This window comes from Pseudorca crassidens, chromosome 10 (assembly GCF_039906515.1).
Source record: "Pseudorca crassidens isolate mPseCra1 chromosome 10, mPseCra1.hap1, whole genome shotgun sequence".
Classification (NCBI taxonomy): domain Eukaryota; kingdom Metazoa; phylum Chordata; class Mammalia; order Artiodactyla; family Delphinidae; genus Pseudorca; species Pseudorca crassidens.
The window spans coordinates 21,488,762-21,513,009 of NC_090305.1; the positions used below are offsets into that span (position 1 = coordinate 21,488,762).

The 24,248-nt window shown below is 40.8% G+C and overlaps 4 non-coding genes across 4 annotated transcripts; 1 reads left to right on the forward strand and 3 right to left on the reverse strand.

The window, feature by feature from the left end:
- Positions 1-7,839: 7,839 nt before the first annotated feature.
- On the reverse strand, positions 7,840-7,912 carry TRNAK-UUU (transfer RNA lysine (anticodon UUU)). The gene has a single exon. It is a non-coding gene; the product is annotated as a tRNA-Lys (tRNA).
- A 1,852-nt stretch (positions 7,913-9,764) lies between these two features.
- Positions 9,765-9,836, reverse strand: TRNAM-CAU (transfer RNA methionine (anticodon CAU)). Its single transcript has one exon. It is a non-coding gene; the product is annotated as a tRNA-Met (tRNA).
- A 7,820-nt stretch (positions 9,837-17,656) lies between these two features.
- Positions 17,657-17,764, forward strand: TRNAL-CAA (transfer RNA leucine (anticodon CAA)). Its single transcript has 2 exons — positions 17,657-17,694; positions 17,719-17,764. It is a non-coding gene; the product is annotated as a tRNA-Leu (tRNA).
- Positions 17,765-20,193: 2,429 nt separating this feature from the next.
- Positions 20,194-20,300, reverse strand: TRNAL-CAA (transfer RNA leucine (anticodon CAA)). The gene is made up of 2 exons: positions 20,263-20,300; positions 20,194-20,239 (listed from the first exon to the last, which is right to left on the reverse strand). It is a non-coding gene; the product is annotated as a tRNA-Leu (tRNA).
- Between the last annotated feature and the right edge of the window lie 3,948 nt (positions 20,301-24,248).

A 24,248-nucleotide genomic window follows, 5' to 3' on the forward strand; every position in this document is an offset into this window, starting at 1 on the left:
CACACACACACACACTATAAAAAAAAATATATATATATATATATATGGCACAAGCACAAAAGAGAATTGACAATGAAAAAAACAGCAAATGATATAGAGGATATCAGCAGAGAACAGCAAAAACAGAACTAAAATTTCAAAAAGGATTAGGTAGAAAATGATATGTAAAAAGAAAAGCAAAGAAGATTCAACATATGAATTGCTGGATTTACCAAAAAAAAAATCAAGGTAATAAAACATATATTTAACAAATAATTTAGGTTCTGTTAGGTAGAGCCACCCTTAGGGGCAATGGGACCTGGGCAAGTTTTTCTTTCTTTCTTTCTTTCTTTCTTTCTTTCTTTCTTTCTTTCTTTCTTTCTTTCTTTCTTTCTTTCTTTCTTTCATTCTTTCTTTCTTTCTTCTTTCTCTTTCTTTCCTTCTGTCTATGAAAACAACTTGATTTAAAAATTACTCCTGCCTGAGAATCACTGTTCTACTCCTTCTGCCTCTCACACCTCTCTTACCTTATGCCATAGAACATATCAACCTCTTCATTTCACAGCCCATACCCTTAGACTAGCAAAGAGACGTGATGGGAGAAGGTATGCAAGAAAGGAAAGAGGAAGGAGAAGAAAAAAAGAGAGTCAGTTGAGGACAGTGGAGAGGGAGGGACACGCAAGAGAGCTGTGGAAGAATATGCAAAAGTTATCCTTACAGAACAGTTAAAATACTGAATATAGGAACTTATAACCATCACCTCAAATATATTTGAAGACCTGCATTTTAATACTGATATATTAGTATTATTCCATAGATATTCATAAACATGCAATTTTTATTGAAAGAAAGAAAAGGAAAAGAGGGAAGGAAGGCGGGCGTGATGAGGGAACAGACATCTAAATCGCACTGGTCTAGGGGTGAAATATGGATGGTATTGGGTAAGATTTGGCAACGCCTCATACGAAGGTAGTTGTGACCACTCACAGAAGGTGCAGAATTTGGGCGTGATAAGGACAGAACAACCCCATCTCAGAAGTGGGGTTCGAAACCACGCCTCCAACCAGAGACCAGAAACCCCGAGCTCGGGAAGTAGAAACTTGAGTCTGGCGCCTTGGACCACTCGGCCATCCTGACATATTTGCTTTTAAGTGTGGTATAATCTGCTGCTGTGATTAACAACCAATGAAATTCGTATTACATCCAGAATACGTGGGGTGAAACACAAAGCTCTGAACTGATCGCAAAACGGAAGAGGCAAAAAGACAATTTTTGATAGAAGCTAGAGGCTGTTGCTATGGCACAAAGTTAAGTCAGCCCCAGAGCCCGGGAGCCGGGGGTATTGATAAGCCGCTCCCACCACACGTCCCCTTACCCCTCCTGCACCGCGCTGCCTGCCTCCCAAAGGCCCGCCAGGCCACGGCCCACGACGGTCCCCATGGTGTGGGAATTTCACAAATCATAGAAAAGCCCACAGAACAGAATTAGCGCTGGTTTCGAAGACCGCTTCAGCCTGCTTCCCGCAGTGTTCATGCTCTCGCATTCCCACAATAAAATAAAAAGTAACATAGGCAAGGAGAGAGCCCGTGAGAAGGGCTAAAACCCTCCTTTAATAAACCTATTTTAAAAAAAGTAGACCTATTTAAACATTAGAACTGTCGGTCTAAGAGTACGAGGCAGGCATATTTCACACTCTTCCGGTGTTTCTCCCCATAATCTTCACTTCTCCTTCCATATCTTCTCTTCACTGGCTTTTATCTCCCTCATTTCTTTTCTCCCATTAATTTCCTCCCAATGGCCTAGGGAAAGGGGATGCGATGTATTATGTGATACCGGATAATAGATACACGAGTTAAAAGGGTTGATAGCCGTTACCGAGTAACAAATAGTTTCTCTCTCTCTCCACCCCAGCCCCCCAGCCCCCAGTGGTAAAGGTGAGAGGTTTTTACTCTGTTGTTTATTCTTCATTTTGTGTCAAGCTAGTTCCTACTGTCCTTGCTTCCATTTCCTATGGTTAGGGCTCCCAGCGTTGTAGACACCAAGTGTAAATCAGTTATTGCAGTCTACTTTGTATATGGACAATGGCCAAAGGGGAGTTGATTTTACTTTTGTTGTTTACCTGTCTGTAATTTTTTGTCTGACTGAGCACCTAAGATATTATTTGCTGCTTTCCTGACCTTCCCTTCCCAAGAATGTGACTTTTTGCTTTCCTATGGATAAAGCTGACTCGATTTATTTTTTTATTCACTTATTTATTTATTTAACAATATTTATTTAATGTATACTCAGATTCTGTAGTTGGGTCCGAGGATACAGAAATGGAGCAGTTGGGGGCTGGGGGCAGACAGTACCCCAAGCCAATGAGTGCCAAAACACACTCCTGCCAAAGTCTGCCAGTGACACACCTGCAACTGAAAAAGCTGGTTTTACTAACTATTGCAGCAAGAGAGAATGCACACCAGGGTAACAGTGGAGTGTCTCAGTCAAAGAGTGTTAGAAAGAACTGATTATAGGATTTGGGTTTTGGTTAGGTGATTTGGGGGAGGGTTTAAGGAAGTATGGCTTTGCAGTGGTTTGTATGCTGTCAGGAGGTGGGGGTAATTCTATGGTTGGATATCTTAAATCTTATCTAAAGGGAGGGCAAACTAGAGTAAAAATAGAGCTGGAATTAGTAAAGAAGCAGCAGTCGTTTATATGAACTGGGAGAGGGAAATGTTTGGTATTCTGTGGCTTGGACAATGTTCATGTTTTCATTTGTGTGCAGGCACTATTATGGAGTTGTCTTGTTTCTGTCTTAATTTACTAGAGAGGTCTTGTCTGATATTGATGTTCTGGGAAATTGTTTATATTCAACAAGAAAACATCAAGACATAGCTGTAAATGCCAGGTCAGCTCCTGGATGTCCAGGACTGCTTTTCTCTGTCTCATAATTAATATATACAGACAGCTAGATGGTGGTAAAAGCCATAAAGAAACATTAAGCAAGGAAGAGATACGGGATGTGAGGGAGATCTTTGACATTGTTGAATAGTGTTATTATTGACGGTCTCATTGAGAAGGTGGCATTTGCACAAAGACCTGAATGAATAAAAGGATTGACTCATGTGAATATCTGGGATAGATATTTCCAGGTAGAGGGAATAGCAAGGGCAAAGTTGATAAAATGGGATGAGGCCTGAGGTTTTTGAGTAAAGGCAAAGAAACCTATCTATTCGGCAGAGAAATTGTGCAACATATAATCTCATTGCTTAACCTGTCTCCATCCTTTCCCAAATCAAGATTATCATCCCTTCCTGCCCACTCCTCCATCCCTAGGCCTCACCGGAGCTCTCATCCTATTCTTTCTTCCACGTCTGATTTTTATCTTATCAATGACCTTGAGAGTCAGAAAAAGTACCTAAAATTGCATGAAGCTCAGAGATATAGAGAGGATGTTTATTTTATACATTACTTGGACACTGGGAGGAAAAATATTCTGCAGGTGTGATGGTTTGTATTTTTTTGGTCAAGTCAAAATGACCTCTGATCACATTTAGTAATATCTAAATGTTATTCCCCAGGTATATAATTGTCACATTATATTTAATTTCTGAAATTCTGTGTGTAACTTATATAATAAAATGACATTTGCACACACATTATTTCATAATGGTTAGTATTATAGGTAATATGAGTTTTATGCATTATTTTCTTCATATTTGGTCAGGATTGCATTTGGCTTCATGTATAGAAACCACAATAAATAATGCCTTAAATAATAGAAGGATTACTGATTCAAAAATAAGTAGTCCTGGGTTAGGCGGTCCTCATGAAACTAAGCACTTCCTATCTTCCTCTTCTGCCACCTATGCTTTGGGATGTTTGTCCCCATGATCTCTCTACGGGTGCTCAAAAACTGTGTCATGAACAAATAAACACTGAATGAAACAAGAGCACTATTTCCTTAACTGCCAAGTCATTCCTGTCTTTGGAGGAGTGGGCCTCTAGATAAAATGTGGAGGAGAAAATTAGAGGACGTCTTGGATTTTTTTCCCCTAGCCCTGAAGAACCCAGACATCCCATTTCTGAAACTGAGGGGAAAATACCAAAGGGTACAACCAGATTTGATTCTCCTGCATTAGGGCCAGGTTATGAAACTCATTTCTCCCCATCTTTTCATTCTTTGGAAGATTCTCCTCAGTTACTCCAGTCGTTCCTAAAAATGGTCATCTCCTCTGGGTTCCCCCACAGGTTGGTGAGGGAGCCTGTGCATCTTCTCTTCAAACATATCTGAGAAGTAAATATGGTCTCCGAGGGTCCTTCTGCCCAGAACTGCGAATCCCCTTCGGCAATAATTGACTCTAGGAATAATCTTCATTCTCCCAGCAATTAAAAAGTGTGCTTGAACATACAGTGCAGAAGTTAAATGTTCTGCTTGGTGAGTAAATGATTCAAGTGTTCGAGCCACACTTTTGGAAGACCTTAGTTTTTCTGAAGCCATGGATTACTCCAGCTCTTCCTGGGCATTGAAATTGCTAATGGAATTTGGTTACTTATAGCATGAATTAAAGCCTACAGCAAGTGCCTTGATGGCTCAGTTGGCAGAATATCAGACTTTTAATCTGATGGTGCAGGGTTCAAGTCTCTGTTTAGGTGCTGGTTCCTGTGTTTTTCTTTTTTCTTTTTCTGTTTTTTTTTTCTTTTTCTTTTTTAGGCAACGCACATTGACGTATTTTGGAGAAAAGGGGGAAGGTTTATGTAATGTACTTTAAATGACTCAGAAAAATATAATATATATAGAGGAAATAATAAAAACAAATGGAGTAAAATGTTAAGAAAAGGTGAATCTCGGTGAAGGGTGTTCCCTCTAGTATTTTTAGTTTTGCAACCTCTTGTAAGTTTGAAATTATTTCCAAATAACAATTTTACAGTTAAGTATATTAGTAAATGTAATTGTATAAACATCAAGAATCACCAGACTTTGAAATTGTAAACTACAAGTTCAGCAATTTTTACAGGTTGTATATGTCCAAATTTCAAAACATCCAAGTATAAAAGAAACCAGTACACTGTATATGTTTAGGTGTACTGTATAACTTATGTTAGCTAGCACCTAATAACAACAACATTATCAGGCTTTTTTTTTTTAACCAACACAATAGGTTTTCATTTTTACATATAAAAATTAAACTACTTTAGCAAATTAGAGCTATGGAAGGTGTCAGCTCAAATGTCCATATTTTTACATGAATTGAAACATACTATCCCCGCTGCACACTTTGACACTCTGTGGTGACTCCATGATTTGGAGGAGAAACACAAAGTTACTTCTGTTGTTGCTACATAATGGGCAACAACAATATAACAATATCATCTATGTTAGATCACTAGTGGGTTTACTTTTTTTATAATGCTTTACAAATAGTTTAAATTTTATATTAAATACAATAAAAAATGGAATATGTTAGTAACATTGTCAGAGTAACTAATGACCGAGAAATGACCAGCGGCTCCCCAACTTTGAGGCATATTGAAATCACCTAGGTGGCGATTTTAAAAACCTACTGAAGCCTGGCTCCCACCCCCAGACATCTTAAAAGCACCCAGGTTAATCTAATGTGCATCAAAATTTGGGGACCATTGAGAGCTTTCCAAGGGCGGTTCCTGCACAAGCAACATCTCCATCACCTCAGTCAACAAATGAAAATTCCCACTGCAAGATCCTGGAATATTTCCAGAGCCAAATGCGCACATTTTGAACCGCCGCGCTGAGGGTAACTTCATCCAGAGAGAAGGCGGCCGTGGATTCCCATCTGTAGGCCTTTGCTTGCTTGGTGGACGCATTGATAAACCAACATGCAGGAATTCGACATAAAACAAAACAAAAAGAGAGAAACAAAGCAGCAAGATTCCCTTTCTGTGCAGTTAAAGACTGGGAACATCGCCTCTCCGCGGGGTAATCGAACCCCGGCCCCCTGTATGACAGGAAGGGATACTCACCACTGCGCTAACGAGGAAGACATAACCATTGATTCAAAAGAGTCTCAACTGAAGAGACATTTACGCTTTGTGTCCTGAACTCTTTCTGGGCAGTGAATTCCTGGGAGTTTCACCAATCTTTACAATAAGAATCTGTTATAAGAATCTATAAAAAGGAATTCCCCACTTATCTAAATCTGAAAACGGCCCTGCAAAGGATTGCAACGTTGTTATAGTTTAATCACTAATAGCAAAGAAATGTTCTTTAATAGGCATTAAACTTTAAAGCAAACAAACAAAAATCTCCCTCTGCTCCAAAGAACTTCCTTTCTTCTTCACCTCAAGCTTTTTCCTTATTTTATATTTACCTCAAGGGTCACCTTCCCCTGGGACTTTTTTTCACACCAGTGTGATTTAGATGTATTTCCTCTGTTTCACTTTGTCATGATAAGATCATATATAGATGTGTGAATTTCTATGTGGAATAAAGGTAAGGGTTTAGTCTTAAAATCTAGGTCTTAGATTTTTCAGGGTGGGCATTAAACGCATGTTTATTTTTGTGTAGCCTCTTGGTAGTAGAAATTCCACTGTTAGGAATAGTCCTCAGTAAAATTCCAGCTCAGTTCCATAGGTGGCTTTGCAGAGGACAGTCATTGTAGCAATTCCAGGCAGCAGAGAATTGAAGACAACTTGGATATCTAAAATGAATGTGCTACACAGAGAGAAAAACAGTAAGTTTTCTAGGGCTGCCAGAACACATTACCACAAACTGGTTGGCTTAAAAACAACCGAAATTTACTCTCTCTCAGCTCTGAATACTAGGAGTCCAAAATTAAGATGTTGGCAGGGCCATGCTCTTTCTGAAGTTTCTCTGAAGAACTCCTTCCTTGCCTCTTCCTAGCTTCTGGTGGATCCCAGAAATCCTTGATTTTTTTTTGGCTGTAGCTGTATCATTCCAATCTTTGCCTCCATCCTCTTATGACTTTCTTCTTTCTCTCTGCATCTGTGACCTTTCTTATAAGGATACCAGTCATTGAATTTAGGTCCCACCCTAACCCAGTATGACCTCATCTTAATTTGACTAATTACTCCTGCAAAAACTTATTTCCAAGTAAGGTCACATTCAGAGGTTCTAGAAAGACACAAATTCCAGCTGACACTATTTAACCTACTAAAATTAAGTATGAAGGATGAAGTGTTATATGCATAAACATAGTTAACTGCACCAAAGTATGCATTAATAGCTGTAAAGGTACTGATTAAAACTGGTTGTGATGAGAGGGAAGGGAGGTGGAGAGGAAGAGTATACAATCTATGTTATTATTGTTCAGACTAAAGAAACAAAAGAGATTCTCTAAAGAAAGACAGGCACCAAATGCCTAAAAGGCAAATCTTCATGGTTCATGTTCTTTGATTGTCTGGTGAGAGCTTCCTGGCTCATGGACCACTGTCTTCTCACTGTTGCCTCACGTGGCAGAAGGGAGAGAGAGCTTTCTGGGGTCTCCTTTGAGAGGGCACTATTTCTATTTAGGAGGGATTAACTCATGACCTAATCACCTCTCAAAGATCCCACCTCCTAATACCATCACATCTAGTCGGGTCCATCCAAATTGCTCCCCTCCACTCCCAGATTAATGAATCATTTTAAGGGAACTTTAAATGGCTTACTTCTCAATAAATCTATTACTGGTTTATTATTTTTATATGATGCCCTTTTTCGATTCCTCTTAGAAACTTGGGGAAGTGTTTCTGTGAATATTTGAGAAAGGAAAATTAATGAAAAACTAAAAGGTAAACTATTTTAGGTCAGTGCCTTTCCCTAAATTGGCTGTTAAGGTTTCCCCACTTTCAGAGGCATTTCTAAATGGGCTCTGTTACCTGAAATGGAAAAGTAGTCTCTTCCGCCTGAACAGGGACTTGAACCCTGGACCCTCAGATTAAAAGTCTGATGCTCTACCGGCTGAGCTATTCAGGCTTCGTCAGAAGTTTTTTAACTCGTTATACAGAATGCCTAAGAATACCGAGGTGTGCTAGTGATGTTCATGATTTCGGAAATCACTTGGGTCTGCCAGGGGCGTTGATCGCGTACCCCCGACCCAGCGTTGCAACTGGCTTGACTGTATTGAAGATTCCATTTAACCCCCAAACTATTTCTTCGTTGCACAGACAATTATTGTGTAGCACTTATTGCAGGGGGAAAGTCGTGCTGAGAGTAGGGTGGGATCCGTTGGGGAGGGAATATTCCTGCAGTTAATGATTGCAGACAGAGCCCTTTGAGGCCGCACCCACTCATCAGAGGTGGCTTTAGAGCGGGCGCGCAGGCTCCTTCACCAGCAATGACTTCAGTAGGTGGGAAGAACTTCAGGAAAATCAAAAATTGGGTAAAGAATGAAGGTTATGTCACAAGGAGGAGGTTTATTTCCCTTTGTTTCCTCCAGTGTTTTCTTTCAGAGTTAGGGTCTCCTGGAATTTTAACGCCACAGCAAGAAACAACCTAACGCCCACTTCGAAGTGGTGCTTCCGTCCAGTAAAAGAGCTCCCTGAAAACCCACTTCTTCAAAATTTTCTTACATCTCACTTTTTCAGCACGCCCACCTTTCCGCACCTTTCCTTCACACGCCTTTTCTTCACCCTCTCCCCAGACTCCTTCCCCCTCTACTCTTCCCTTCGTCTCTCCAACCTCCCTCTTGCCAGTGTGGGGAGTCCACATTTGTCCCTGTCCTATTCCTTTACTTTTCAACTCCACATTTTATCTTGAGCTCCACTCTCTTTAAAGACAGGAAGGACCAGGCAGGTGGAACAGCATTCGCTGCCTCTGTCACGGCAGCTCTTCATTTGTTCATGAGACTGTTACCGAAAGTGGGGTCCGGCTGTCCGCTGCTCTAATACTTGAGAGGCAAGCTTGGTGAAAAAGAAAGTTTGCTTTATTTCGGAGGCCGGCAACCAGGGGAGAGGGCGGACTCCTGTCCAAAGGCCGACTCCCCCCAATGACAATCAGTGGCCAAGAGCTTTCAAAGGCGGGTTTCAGGGGTGGATAGGCGGAGGGAGGGCGCTACATGCAGAAATAGCACTGTTAGCTCTGACAGTCATCTTGAAATTGGTCGTGGTTGGTCTGATCAGTGTCATCTTGATTGTTTTGAGTACAGCCAATCTTTAGTTCCAAGGCCGATTTTTTCCCATTTCTTTGAGGTCAGTTCTCAGAATTGTGGCAGCTTAGGTCGTGGCTACAGTCTGGTCATCAGGTAGTTAACTTCTTCCACCTGGTGGGGATTTCAGTATCTACAAGACAGCTCACAGGATGTGGCTCAGAATATTGCCTATAGCCCTGAGGAGGAACTAAAGGGCATTGACTTTGCTCAATGACTAAACTATTATTATTTTGTCCTCTTTGACTGCTTTCCTTTGCTTCTGCATTTTCTCACTTCTCTGATTATACTTATTCTTTTGGCTAGTTTTTCTACAGATAAAAGGCAGGCGGGGGGCATGGGGAGGGGCGGGGAAGACCGAAGGGTCCTGCTCCGTTTCAAGTCTTGTTAACACGTCTGCATAGGCAAAAATGCAGTGACAGGGTCACTGCACACAGACGATAATTAAGATGTTGCATTGTTTCCCAATATGTTGCGAGCTTTATAAACATTGATAAAGACACATTTTTGATAGACGTTAATTTTCATTAAGATCCAAAAGAAAACAAGAAATGTAAATCAGTAGTGTCACTGTCATGAGTGCTTGAATTTAGCTGCCTCTGCCTGGTGTTCTTATGGGAATCTTGGAGTTTGAGGAAGTGAATAACGTGTGTTGGTCCAATTTTGGAAAAAGAGAAGTCATAGCAGAGGATGGTTTCGATCCATCGACCTCTGGGTTATGGGCCCAGCACGCTTCCGCTGCGCCACTCTGCTCTTTGCACTTGACTATTTTCTTGTACCTTATCAATTTGTATACAGACTGATAGACGCTCAAGCCTGTCGATTCTTCCCTCTCCCCCTTTCCCACTAACTTCCTTCTTTCATTCTGAGTTGGCCCCACATTTCCTTCTCAAGATTGCTGCCTACGAGCAAATCTCTAAGGCTTCTGCACTTTTGCAATTTACTCAAAAACCAAAGCTCTGAAACCCTTTCTCAGGAACTTGGTATTCAACCCGTTAGGGTCTCCTACACCGATTTCTAGGGATGAATTTAGAACTCAGACTTTTTTCCCCTGCGCCTCCCACAGCTCACTCCCAGACTCTGAAGTTGCGACGTCTTGGCTCTTCCCCCTCAATGGCAAGGCTGCGGACAGGGCAGGGGCACTGTACACCCCTGGAGAAACTGAAGACGTGGCGGAAGAGAAGAAAAAGCAAATACTTCCGAGAATTGTCACTCGCAGAGCTGAGGGAGACGTGAAGCCCAAGGTGATCTACCCTAGCTGGATTCTTTGTTCACACCTCAGTCCACAGCCACCTGCTGCCTGCTTATTCAAAACCAGACTTCTCCCTTTTTATTTTCATGGTTATATGCCACATTCTTTTGTATGATTTGGATTGCTCTAATATATTTTTAAAATAAGTGTTGGACATCGAAGGTGCTACGGAGGAGGTGAAACTTTTAAGTGGATTTTTACAAAGACAGGTTATCAATACTCCAATCTCCTTAGGAACAAGAAATGATCATTTTCCAAGGGCAGAGAAAACTCGAGTTTCTTGAGATGAACCTAGCCACCAATATTCAAAATCCAGAAGGGTGATTTTTGCTGCATAAGTCTACCTCAGGAGATGATTGATTGATTCCTTTTCTGAGCTGTTCTTTCCTTCTCAATTCCCCTCTGAATTCTGCAGGGCTCCGATTCTACTTTTTTTCATTTTCTCTGCTACAGAAGCCACAGACTTTGTCTTAACCTCCTAAGACCGCAGCCATGGAATCATCATTTCCTCAGATATTTTCATCCCCAGTAACCTCCCCAGCTACATTAACAGAATAAAACTACCACCTTCAAAAAGAGAATCATTGGCCCATGGTCTTGTAAGCCAGTAACTTTTAGTCCTGAGTGCTCTCCCAGGAAAACCTTGGAAGGAAGGTTTGGAAATTTGATGAGGTATGGTTGGGGTCCAGGCCTTGGCATTATTAGTGGCCTTCTGTAAATCTCTTCAAAAGCTCAATGCAAATGTTCTTATTCCAGCAAAGTAACCTGAGTCCTTGAGGGTCACACCTTTTTTGTGGGCATTTATGTAGCTTTGGATTCTAGGGCATATAACACACACATTTCATTTCTATTGTTCATTCCTTATTGCCTCATCTTTAGCTTCAAATTTATCTTTCAATTTCTATTCATCTGCTTAAAGTTCTTATTTGAAAGGCCCATATTGCAGTCACAGTTCAGCTACAGGTTGGAGCAGCTAGAGGAGCTGCAGATGATATTTCATAACCAGAGGGACCAAGCCAGTATCTCTCCCACAAGATTCTGAATATGATTTGTTCTCCTTAAATGGGCCAGATTCATGGGCCTGAGACCTATGCAGTCACGCAGCTCACTGCCCCCAAACGCACACTCAGAAGGGTCCTGCTCTTGGGGTTTAATGCTCTGCAATTGCTCTCTTGAAATTCTTAATAGTTTTACCTTTACACACGTTTCGTGAGGTCCAATAGGACATGGAGCATGTGCAGTTGTGGGGCTTTCGTTGAAGCCTTGGCTCTCACAGGTCCCGCCACCCAGAGATGAGTTTTCAGCGGCCAATGTACCCTTCAGCTGGCAAACTGCCCTACTATCCTTCCCCAACCCCCTCTCACACCTGCCTCAGCAGTAAGCCCCCTGGGAGGTCTAGGGAAGAGGTGGTTAAGCAGCATAACCCTGGTGCCTCTCGGGTGTGGCACAGTGCCTGTTGTCCCTGCCCCAGGCTGGCAGCCTGATAGTGCCAGGCTAAGTTGGGTGGGAGTCTTGGTGGGTGTGAGCCTTTAACCCAGACTCATATGGGTATATTTTCATAATTTTAACAGCACTTTCTTCCTGCTTTTTGAACAAAGGGCCCTCATTTTCATTTTTCACTGGGTCCAGTAAGTTATGTATCTGGTCCTGCTCCCCAAATTTCCATAGAGTCTGGTTCTCTTTCCTGCAAACCTCCCCCCCCCCAGCTTCTTTACTATCTTTCTATCACCTTGAAAAGTCAGGCCTGAATTCTCAAAGAGGGAGCCTGATGTCTTCACGGGAAGAATGCAGGATAAGCTACTCCCCACAGGACAGGCCAATAAATTGAGTGATGAGGTGTTGAGGCAAGGGGAGTGACTTTATTTGAGAAAGCTAAACAACAACAGCAAAGAAGAAAAAAGAGAAATCCAACTAACCAAGAAGATGGTGGACAAGTGCCCTTAAAAAACCATCTTAATATGGTTTTTAAAGGCACAGGCTTTTAAAGGCAGTGGGAGGGAGGGGCTCCAGGGTGTGTGATGAGCTTGTGCACAATTCTCAGACTCGTTGGCATCAAGGTGAAATTTTGAGCACCACACGTCTTCTGGTTTCAGTCAGTCTGGGGTCTCCATGCTTGTGGTCAGCAGTTTTCATCTGGTGGGCATCTGCTTCCTGTAGAAAGTTAGTAATGTGTGTCCGACCTTTACGTCTATCTTTCAGGGAGCTGGGAGTTCAGTGACTCTGCTATACGGCTGGTTTATAGTCTAAATTGTTACTAGTTTCCTGCACCAACAGCTATTCTTTGTGTCTATGTCTTCACAATTCCTAATCGTTAACTCTTGAGTCAACATTTTGAGACTCAGAGGAGGCCTGGGATGTTAAAGCAAAAAGCCTTTAACCTCAAAGGACAAGAGCACAGGGGCTTGTATATGGTTTCAAACCTTCATTTTGAAATCCCACTGCTTAATGCTGCTTAACCACTCCCCTGTAGTACTCCCTCAGCAGATTTTTAAAAATGTGGTTATCTGGATTGAATTGTACTGAATTGACCTGGAAGTGTTTCCAGGGAGGAGACAAAGTAAAAACATTTAAAGGATACCAGTGAAGAATATCTTCAGGAACTAAAGATAGAAAAGAACTTTTAATTAAAAGGGGAAAATCCAACAATAAAGACAAAGATGACAACTGTGACTATATTAAAATCAAGAACTTTTCATTAAAAATATTGCACTTCATGGGAGGGGTGGTGGTGGGATAAATTGGGAGATTGGGATTGACATATATACACTAATATGTATAAAATAGATAACTAATTAAAAAAATCGCACATCATTCAACACTCAAGGGATGGGGATAAATAAAAAATTAGATACAAATGAAGAAAGTGAAAGTAGAAAAAATATAAGTGAATATTCCTGAGTCAATAAAACAGAGATTAATAGAAGAAAAATATGAAACACTAGTTAATAAGCATGAAAAAGGAGATTTAAAGTTCCAAACAAGAAATAGAGAAAACAGGATTAGAAGTTGCTCCTTGACTGGAGAATCAGCCAGTGATTGTTTATATTTAGTCTGTAGATTCTGGAGTTAAGATATCACATGATGGGTAGTCTTCCTGTTAGCATGAAAAGAGAGCACCATATCTATTAAAAGAGAAAAAATGTAATCTCTCTAAAGTTAGATGTTGAAGGGAAGCAGAATATGCCACCCCAAAATATGCCTCTTTGGCATGTGAATTATTTTGAGCTGAAGTCAATCAAGACCCAGGTGACTCAGGAAAAAAAATTTTTTTACCTCTCCCATAACTACCCAAAAGCGTTTTGATAGGGGGTCTGTACCAGAAAAAACAAACAAACAAATAAAACAACAAAAACAACAAAAAAAAACTATTACCAGATGTAACTTTTCTATCTGAAAGACCTATCTGCATGGCAGGGCAAATTTCTAATTACCAAACTCCTCTTCTTATCTTCCTGTGAACTACACACCTCCCCATTGAAGCCTCAGGCCCCTATCCCATTCCTGAGCTCAGGGTGGCATAAGCCTCAATTCGCCAATTTGCCCCTGAGCCTCATATCTTTGGGGCTCCTGTATACATGAAATTAAATCAGCTTTTCTCCTGTTAACCTTTCCTATGTCACTTTAGTTACTAGACCAGCCAAAAAAAACTAGAAGAGAAGGGAAATTGTTTCTGCATAGTACAGTCAGCTCTCCATATCCCTGCATTCACATTTGCAAATTCCACCAAATTCTGATCGAAAATATTTGAAAAAAATTTCAGCAAGTTCCAAAAAGCAAAATTGAAATTTGCCAAGTGCTGTTAACTATTTACATAGCATTTACATTGTATTTACAACTATTTACACACATTTACATTGTATTAGGTATTATGAGCAATCTAGAGATGATTTGAAGTATTAATATATGGAAGGGTGTGTATATGCAAATACCGTGCCATTTTATATAAGGAATGTAAGCATTCTCGGATTTTGGTATCCTTAGGGGTCCTGGAACCAATCCCCCAAGGATACTGAGGGATGACTTTATTTGCATATAACCTACACTCATCCTCCCGTACACTTTAAATCATCTCTCGATTACTTATAATACCTAATACAATGTAAATGCTATGTAAATAGCTGCTGGTGCATGGCAAATTCAAAATTTGCTTTCTGGAAGTTTCTGGAACTTTCTGGAAATTTTTTCCTAATATTTTTGAACCACCGTTGTTTGAATTCAAGGATTTCAGAACCTAGGGATACAGGAAGGTTGACTGTATCCCTGGGGGTGGAGCCCAGGCATCTGTGCTTTAACAATTGCTCCAGGTGATTCTTTCATAGGTTAAATGTACTGAATAAGAATCTGCATTTAACCAGATCCCAAGGTGATTTGTAAGCTCATTAAAATGAGAGAAACACTGACCTACAAAACTTAAAAAAAAAAAAAAGGCTACTGTTCCAAGATGCTTCAAGTAATATAACTTAGACTTGCAGATACTAATTCCACATTTATGTTTATTTCAGAAACTGTTCTCTTTTCAAGCCAATTTCTAATGTATTTTGAGTAAGTGGAACTCAGTTGCAGAAGTCTTTATTCCATTGATTTCTAGCTTATGAGAAAAGTCCATGACTTTGTGCAAATACTGCCATCACAGACTATCTTCTTTACGGCCTAAGCTGTCCCAGTCTCTGTTCAGGAGCTCTTAAAACAACCTCTTTCAAGTGCATACATACAGTTTGTGGAAAATGTATTTTTATTGCTCTTTCCCCTAAAAGACATCCTTACAAGTGAAAGCTTCAAAAAGTTCCCGGAAGGGATTAATATGGAGTTAATCAAACTGTGGAATCTCTAATGTGGAGTCTTTATTTCTCTGGTTTGCCAGATTTTGACCATTTCGATTGAGCTGCACATTGTATTGGGCTTGGGAAACAAAATTCACTTGCCTCTGGAGACCCTGCTGATTTGGAATTCCCTTCACGTTACATACACCTGATATTTTAAATAATCAAGTGGGGAGGGATAGAAGAAAGATTGGAAACAAAAGCAGGATAATACATTTGTTTTTATTCATCTTGGAAACACAAGAGTCCATTAGAAAGCATGTAAACTAAGGAAAGTATAAAAGATTTAAAAATGTTCCACCTGACTACAGCACTGTAATTAAATATTATACCCCCTCAGTTTTACAAATAGGTAAACTAAGACAAGAGTCAGAACTCAGGGACCTGATCAAACATGTCTCCATTTCCACTAACACTCTCCTAATTAGCTTACTGTTAGACGACTTCCATAAATTGTCATATGTGTCAGGAAAATGTGTCCAAGATTTTAAAATGAACAACAGAATTTACTGGGTCCTTGCGTTAGTGACGTACGGGGCATTAGTCTAGTAGACCATGTAGGAATTATCTGATTTTATAGGGGTGTGCATCTCTGACTGACTTTCTATTTACTAGGCTATTCTGGAACTCTATGGTGGGAGAAGTTAACTCACAGAAAATTGATAATAATGCAATTGGTTCTTGTTTACATCAACGCAAAGGATTTTGCTCAGTTGAGATACAATTTTACCCAATAGAAGAAATAAGTCCAATCTTAAGTTTTATTGCCCTACAGAATATTAACCAATTTTGCATCTGTTGGCACATTTATTTCAGCCTTTCAGATTGTGTGTTGTCTGTTCTTCATAATCTCCTTTGAAGCATTTTTAACAGCTTACTCATTGATTAGTGAGATATATGAAATCTTTGACACTGTGTTCATATTATATTGGTTTGAAAGTCAAGTTTTCAGCTTTTCATTGAATGATAACACCAATATGTTTGGGGGGTTCAAAAGAGGGAGAGAGAACTCCTGACTGGGATGTCGAGGGCTGAATGACAGAGCACATGACCAAGGGGAAGGGGGAGCTGTTACGTTTGAAAGATTATTATTATTATTTTTTTTTTTGGAAAGATTATTAATTGGCAGAAAAGGAGAACCCAGAACACATTTTCTAAGTGTTTGGAAGGTAGGACACCATAGTTCAGAAAAGGCAATGGAGCAGGGAATTTGGGTTGTCGCAAAACTGTATAAATGCCAGAGGTTGTAAATAGAACCTCGAGGGTGAATGGTCTCTTCAATGACTGCTCCTTGTCACATGGCTTGCTGGGGAAAGTACCTACATAAATTCTTTTTAATCCCTCAAGAATCTTGAGGTAGGGATTTCCCTCTAAATTTACAGATGAAGGAGGTGTTCACAGATGGTCTCAATAATATAAAATATCACACATCACAGTTTTGTAAGTGATGAAGCTTGAATTCAAACATACACATCTGATTCAAGATCCTCATGTTTTCTACTCTTCCTGCATTGCCTTTAAAACTGTATTTTAGGTTCTCTGCATGAAGACCAAAAATGAAGCAAAAGAAAACAACTCACCCCTGATCATTGTGCACACAAAATTGGATCTTTCAATAGCTGTTTTGCCAGTTCATACATATGTGTTTGGGTTGTTTTTCTGTAGGGAATGAAAAGTTTCTGAAGGCTATTAACTTGGGAGACTAACTAAAGACTACTATGGGACAGAATGGAAAGAAAACATTGGATGAACCTTTCTCTTTAACCAAAGCAGGAGGGATTTTAACAACAACAAAAACATTTTTTAAAACTCAGTAGAGATTTTAAACCAAGACCAAGACCTAATTTGAGTCCTCCATGCTCTATATTTCTCTTATTATGTGTCCTATAATAAACCACGTCCTGCTTCTTCACTTCACATCCCTTCTTTCACGCAGGTGGAAAGAATGGAAGAGGGAAGATAAATTAGAGGGAGAGAAAAATGGCAATGGAAGGAAAGGGAGGAGAGAAGAGCAGAGAGGAGAAGGGAGTGGACCCTTGCAGGAACTGTTAAGATGCTGGAAATACTATTGTACAGGGAATCTTTAAGTCCCACTCACAGGCCCAGTCTCCACTAATAAAAACTTAAGATAAAATACTGTGTGATATGTGAGCAGCGGGGAAAGCTCCTGAAAGCCGGTAGTTGCAACATGGGCCAATAAAATCTATATCCCAAGTACCCTACTCCTTAAGGTCGGTCTTGTAACCGTGGTCAGCAGGGGTGGAGTGAGAGAAAGAGACTCAAAGTAGGTGATGTGGGCTCCCGGTTTTCAGAGCAGCATCAGTTCTGTCGCCCAGCTCACGTCCTCACCGTAAAACTCCTCCTTTCCTGTCTTTCGGTTTTGCAGATAGTGCTTGGTTTGCTCCTGTAATTTCTAAACACGACTGGTTCCTCTCCTTCCTGGATGGAACAGTCTTCAATCATGGACAGAATTATTACCGCTGAGTATCTGGTGCTGTCGTGTCAGGATGGCCGAGTGGTCTAAGGCGCCAGACTCAAGCTTGTGTCTTCCCTCTCCTGGGGCTTCTGGTCTCCGCATGGAGGCGTGGGTTCGAATCCCACTTCTGACAGGATTCAGTTTTTGTTCTCGGCAGGCACACTCACCTTTCAGCCTTTTAAAAATCTCACTCTTGCCCTTCCACCTTGGTTCCCCCTGGCACTTGAGCATCATCCTCGCTTATTCCGTAGTTCGGCCCTTTCTGCCTCTAAAGACACCCCTCCACCAGCGTCTCCCGAACCTCCAGTCAAGCCTTTGACAAATGAAAATTCCCAATTAGAGAACCTGGAGTACTGGGCATATTTTAAAAATCTTAGCGCCACCGATGATGACCCTCTCTTCCCGAGAGAAGCCGGCAGTGGATTTCCAGCAGAAGGTCGTGCCTTGCTATGTCAGCCTGTTGATCTTAACGAAACCCAGGAACTTGACTCAAAAACAAACAAAGCAAAACAAAAATACAAAGTAACCAGGAAGACCTCCCTTTCCCGGAGAGACCCACTAGCTGTGGGCAGGAGGAAAACGTTATACTGGCTGCCTCGCTGTTGGCAAATCAAAGGCCAATCTCCTGCATGACCACACCAGCCAGAAGGACCCAGACTTTCTCTAGTGGTAGCTCAGCTTAAGGGTCTCCCACACAAAGTCCTAGACTTTTCCAGTGCGGAAATTATTGGAAAATTCACAGCTTTTCCCCATAGAGAGGAATTGAAAGAAACAAAATAGAAACAATCATACAATTGTTAAAATCAATTTGCAGTCTTTGTATTTTTGTATTAATGAGAAAAATATACAAAGGAGTAAGTATATACAGTTTCTGGTTTTGCCTTTTACATTTAAAAACATCACAATACCTTATTTTACCATTTCCCAAGTTAAATATTTAAGAAACGACACGTTGGGGAAAGTGGCAAGTACTCAGAACATTGTCTCCTAAGTTGTTTTTTTTTTTTTTTTTTTTAAATCAAGCTCTGTAACAATTTCCTGGCTAGAAGGATCCTCAGAGCTCAGTACTCACCATCTTTAGCAGGTGTTGGGTACCTTATAAAGAGAAGTAAACATTGTAAAATTATTTTTTATTTTATCAATACTTTTTAGGTTTCTCTGTCTAGTCGAAAATACAGTAGGAATGCTTTGAAATACAAAATAAAGCCAGTAACAGGAAAATAAACAGTCCCAACTCGAAACAATGGTTGAAAAAGATGAAAATGGAGAATGGAGAAAAATAATTTAGAATTTCATGATTGCAGGGGAAATGCAGAGCAGAAAAGAGTGGTGCGTGCTTAGGAATCTGTAGAGTGTGAAAAAGTGGAATTTAATGATGGAAGGGAAAGAGAGGCTTTGGGTTCAAAAGGTAAGTTAATCACACTTGGTTGTCCAGGGCTCATTTGTGTTATTGGTCCATGAAAGGTCACTCTCAGTTCTACTTTGTTTCATGGCCTGTATCCATCCCTTCCCTCTCCCCACAACATATAGATCCTCTCTAAAGTTGTTAATGTTCTTTAGAAAAGAAACTACCCTCAAAAAAATGCTGTTGCTTTGTGTGATTTTAATTTTCATTGGCACTGTTCATCCTGATATTTTTTCTTTTACTCAACGCAGTTTGAAAAATCTATTGTCTTGCTACATTTACATCTGCTTCTATGTACAACTACTACATAGTATGAAATCCATGGGTGGCCACTGCTGTACACCTGATGGACATCTAGGTTGCCTCTAACAATCTGGTACTGCAAAATGCTACACTAGGTAAGGCCAAGCATGGAGCTGAGCTGGAATTTCACTGAGATACATTTCTAGGAGAAAAATTGCTGTGTAGTGATTTCAAAGCTATACAGGAAGAAAAACTCATTTAATGTCAAAGCTGCAGAAGTCTAAGATCTTAATTTTAAGACCAAGATCTTACTTAGCCTATGTAGAACTTCATAGAAGGCATTTTTTACTTTATAAAATGAAAGACAAGACATCTAGATCACATCATTCTGAAAAGAAATCTCAAAATGAGCTATCAATTTACTTAATTTTAATAGTATGAACATTTTTTGGCTATTGATAACCAAAAAATGTTTTCAGCAGTGTCATAATCTTGAGGGACTTTCCCTCTTAGATTTTAGACGTGATATAAGAAGGTGACAAAGGAAACTTTTTGTTAGAACTTTATAACAGATTCCTTTCTGTGTGCAGAAAAGCAGTGAAGGTTTCAGTAATTCTTCCCACAGTAAAGACCCAAGATCCAAGTGTGGATGACCGGTCCGTTGATCCACTAAGGAAAAGACCACAAGTTGTTATGGTAGTTTTTTCCTCGGAAGAGGGATCTCACAGAAGGCAGCGCTGGAGGTTGCCCCCATATAGCTCTGAAAGTATCCTAAGATTCTCAAACTGGGGAATTCTCATTTTCGAGTGCCCTTCAGGGTGGGAAATATTTGCGGTGCTGAGGGTTGAGTTATTATGAGCTATCCAAGGTGAAACTTTTGACCTGAACGTGGCAAGTGAAACAAAATAGGAATGTGTCAGAAGTGGGATTTGAACCCACGCCTCCATTCGGAGACCAGAAGCCTCAATGATGAGAAGCAGATGCTTGAGTCTGGCGCCTTAGACCACTCGGCCATCCTGACACGTTGTTCTATTTGGAAGTGTTATACTGCAGACTCTGAGAGGTTAGCGCCTAGCTGCGTCCCAGAAGAAAGCTTCTGAAAATTTGTCGGACTAGTTCTGAGTTCAGAGACTGAGAAACAGAGAGAGGTAGGAGGTACGAGCGTCAGCGAGGACCTGAATAATTCTTTCTGCCTTGGAGACGGGGTGGCAGGGTACTGAGCGACACTCCCTCCTCGCCCCTCCCCCTTCCCCAGTACTCCCAGCCCAGTCTCCCGCTTTCCGCTCCGCCGCCCGCCAGACCAGCGTCCCGCGCCTCACACGAATCTCCTCCTACGGCCCCGACCCCCACATGTGATCTGGATCCCAGGTCACTGTGTTCTTTGTGATTCACACCTTTATCCAGCAGGTCCAGTTCGATGCTGCCCCAGGATCGGTGGAAACTTAAAGTGAATAAATGGTCAACCCCACTGCTCTGGACAAGAGAGGGTCAGTCCCCTTGTTCTCAACCCATCCAAACTTGTGATTTTATCTCCTGAAGCCATACTTACATCATTCATTCCACCCATCACCGTCTCCTGACCTTCAGGGTTGCTTGTGCTCTACAGTAATAATCCTGCCTTTCTTCTCTCTAGAGCTCTCAGATGCTTTCCAATAAATATTACCCATCTTGGGTGACCGCAGCTATTCTGAAACATAATGTTGAAAAAAATATGTTTAAGTGACTGAAAATGAAATAGCCAAAGTGGGGGGGGGGACAAAAAAAAGAGAAGAAATATCTTTGTTGCAATGATTATTCTAGGATTAAAGGAGAGAAGAAATCTAAAATTCCGACAAGTAGGAGTATCACCAAGTTTCTATAATTAGGCTGTAAAATCTAAATCTATAGGACACTTAAATTTGAGAGCTATCACTTTTTAATTTGTAATTACCTCATCTATTACCCTAAAACTAAATGGGAAGCATCTCTTTTTAAAAAATAAGTTTATTGCTTGTAGGTTTTAATCTTTTTATTGTGACTATTTTTTCACTATACTAACAGTACAATTACAAAGTATGCAAAATTGACAGTTTGTATTTTAATATATACATATGTTGAATTTTTGCACTAATGCTTCCTATACCTTGAAGCATAGGTATATTCCTATACACTCTTGAAGTCTATTTGTATATTTTTTTGTAGATGAAAACGTCTGAATACAGGTTTAAAATATTTGGAATACTTGAAAATGGATATTATCAAAATATAATGTAAACATGAAATTGCAACTGAGATATGCCTTAATTCAATTTTCTTTATAGACTGATTTTTGCAGGGCCCAGTACAGTCAATATTCCATGAACGGCTGGGTAGTATGTTTCCTAGGCACCTGTTTAATATTAATTTATTTTAATGTCTCAAAATTTTCATTACAAGTCCAGGGGACATTGGATAAGTGAAATCTGAGGAGATAGAGGCTTCTAAGTTCAGTCATAAAAAACCTGTAGTAAATTGTATTTTCCAAAGATGGCCATACAGCTGTATCTCATGCCATGTGTTTTCCTTTGAATGCAATTTTGACACATTTTCTTCCAGAGGTTGCGGGGGTCTCTGTTCCCTCCCCTGGAATCTGGATAGGCCTGTGACTACGATGGAAGAGATACTCTATGACTTCCAAAGCTAGGTCATAAAAGGTGATAGAAGCTTCCAATAGTTTTCTCTCAAGACGTCTGTCCCCGGAACCCAGCCACCACACTGTGAGGAAGCCCAAACTAAGCCGCAGGGAGGGACCACATGGAAGATAACTGAGGCCTCAGCGCACAGCCAGCAGCAGCCATACATCTGAGTAACCCATCCTTCAGAAGATGTCCTGCCCCTGGTCTTAGAGTCTTCCACTTGAGTTTCCAGAAATCACGGAGCAGAGGCAAGCTGTCCTCATTGTGCTCTGCCCAAACTCTGTGAAAACCAACAAATCTGTGAGAACGAATAAATGACGGTGATAAATTAAGCCGTTTAATTTTAGTATGATTTGTTACGTGACACTAGTTAGGTATGGATCAGTCTTGGTCCAATGAGGAGAGAGGAACAAATAACTTGGCAGGAAAAGTTGTTTATTTATTTATTTTTCCGTTTTATTGAGATATATTTGACATATAACATTGTGTAAGTTTAAGGTGTACAACGTAATGATTTGACATATGTATATATTGCAAAATGATACCATAATAAGTTTAGTTAACAACTATCAGCTCACATAGTTACAACGTGTTTTCCTTGTGATGAGAACTTTTAAGATCTACTCTCTTAGCAACTTTCAAATATACAATCCAGTGTTGTTAACTACAGTTGTCATGTTGTACCTTACATCTCCAGAAAGTATTTCTCTTATAATGAACAGGGAAAGTTTAATACAGAGAATTATTACCTAAAGAAGGTGTTGGAGAAACAAGGAATTGGCTAGTAAAAAAGTAAAGACAACACTGACGAATAAAGGAATAGCAAATCTAAGGAGCAGTCACTACCCTTAGGGCTGAAAACAGCTTAGGAAGTGCCCCTCACCTACAGCTGAGCCAAAGCACAGAAGGAAGAGCCCTCTACCCTTCACCCCACCCCTAGCTAAGATCCAGACCTCGATGGGGAAGGCACGGACATGGTTCACTGAAGAGTGGAGAAATTGCTCTCGGGTTGTGCCAGCAGAACTTGCTTGAAATGTGCCCTCTGGAACTGGCTGGAGATCCACCTTCCAGCGTTTCTTGGAAAGCTCTTCTTGGAGAGGTCTCTCACTGAGAGCACTCCACTATAAAACACTCAAGGGGGACGCTGGCCAGGGGAAGTTGGTGGCTGCTGGTTGCTGCTGGATCAGGAAGCAGGGGAAAGCCATGCCTGATGTAGCAGCAAGGCCCTGGGGAAGCAGCAGTCCAAGTAGTGCGTGGGAACCAGGATGCAAAACCCCCTTCCTCCTGCAATGATTCTCCACCATCCTCTACCTGCAGAGTTTCAGCGCCGATTGGCAAAAGAAAACTATTTAAAGGATTCATATCCATTTCCACAAGGCAGGCAAAAAGGGTGAATTTGGGACTGAGAGACAATACATTCATGATGAGTACTGGGTAATGGACATTTTGTTACCTGAAAATGGGAACAAACCCTAAAGCATGTGATTTTGGGCCCGGGCAGCAGACAGAAACTAGAAAGACTTTGAGGAGAATGTTACTGAAAAGTCCTGAGGACAGTTTCTTCCTGTTGCCCGTCTCGCCGTATTTCATCGAGGTTATACATTTCTTTAGGTGCAAGAAAACCAGAGGTGAACACTATAACCTAAATACAGGATGAAATCTGAGAAAACTGCAAATCACAGGTTTGTTGGGACTTTATGATCTCTCTTGAGCCTGCATCCCCTTCTTCTCTGATACTCAGGAGATGAAGAGGGGCTTCCGGTGACAGGCCCTTCTGCACAGGCAAGTTTAGGATTTTGGAGAATCTGAGCAAACTGACTCCTCTGGAAGGCAGGAGGCAGACCTTGAGTCCAGAGAAGTTTAGGAAGCGCTGATGAGTAGTAGTGATAAAATTGACCTCACATTTCTTTCACTCCCCTCACTCTCAACTTCTTTAATACGCCCATTTCTTTTTTTGCTGCGTTTCCCTATTATTTGCATTTATGACGCTCCAGGTCACAAGGGCATTGTTTTGCCTGTATATGACTTTGGTGAGTGGGAGGTGGAGTGTGTTATTTTTTACCCTGGGAGACCTTTTAGAGAGCTGGCGGGCTGGCTTTTCAGAGACTGCAGCCTCTCCTCTGGATTATGGGAGAACTGTATTCCAGGTTGGGACAGATGCACAGAGACTGGATTCCCCACTTCTCCACCAATAAATCTTATTTTGCTGAGTTGTTTTAATGTTACTTGTATTTGTCAGTAGTCGAGGTGTTTTGGTTTTGCTTTTTGTTTGTAATTAAGAGCCATTGTTTCTTTATTAGCCAGCTATCAAATCC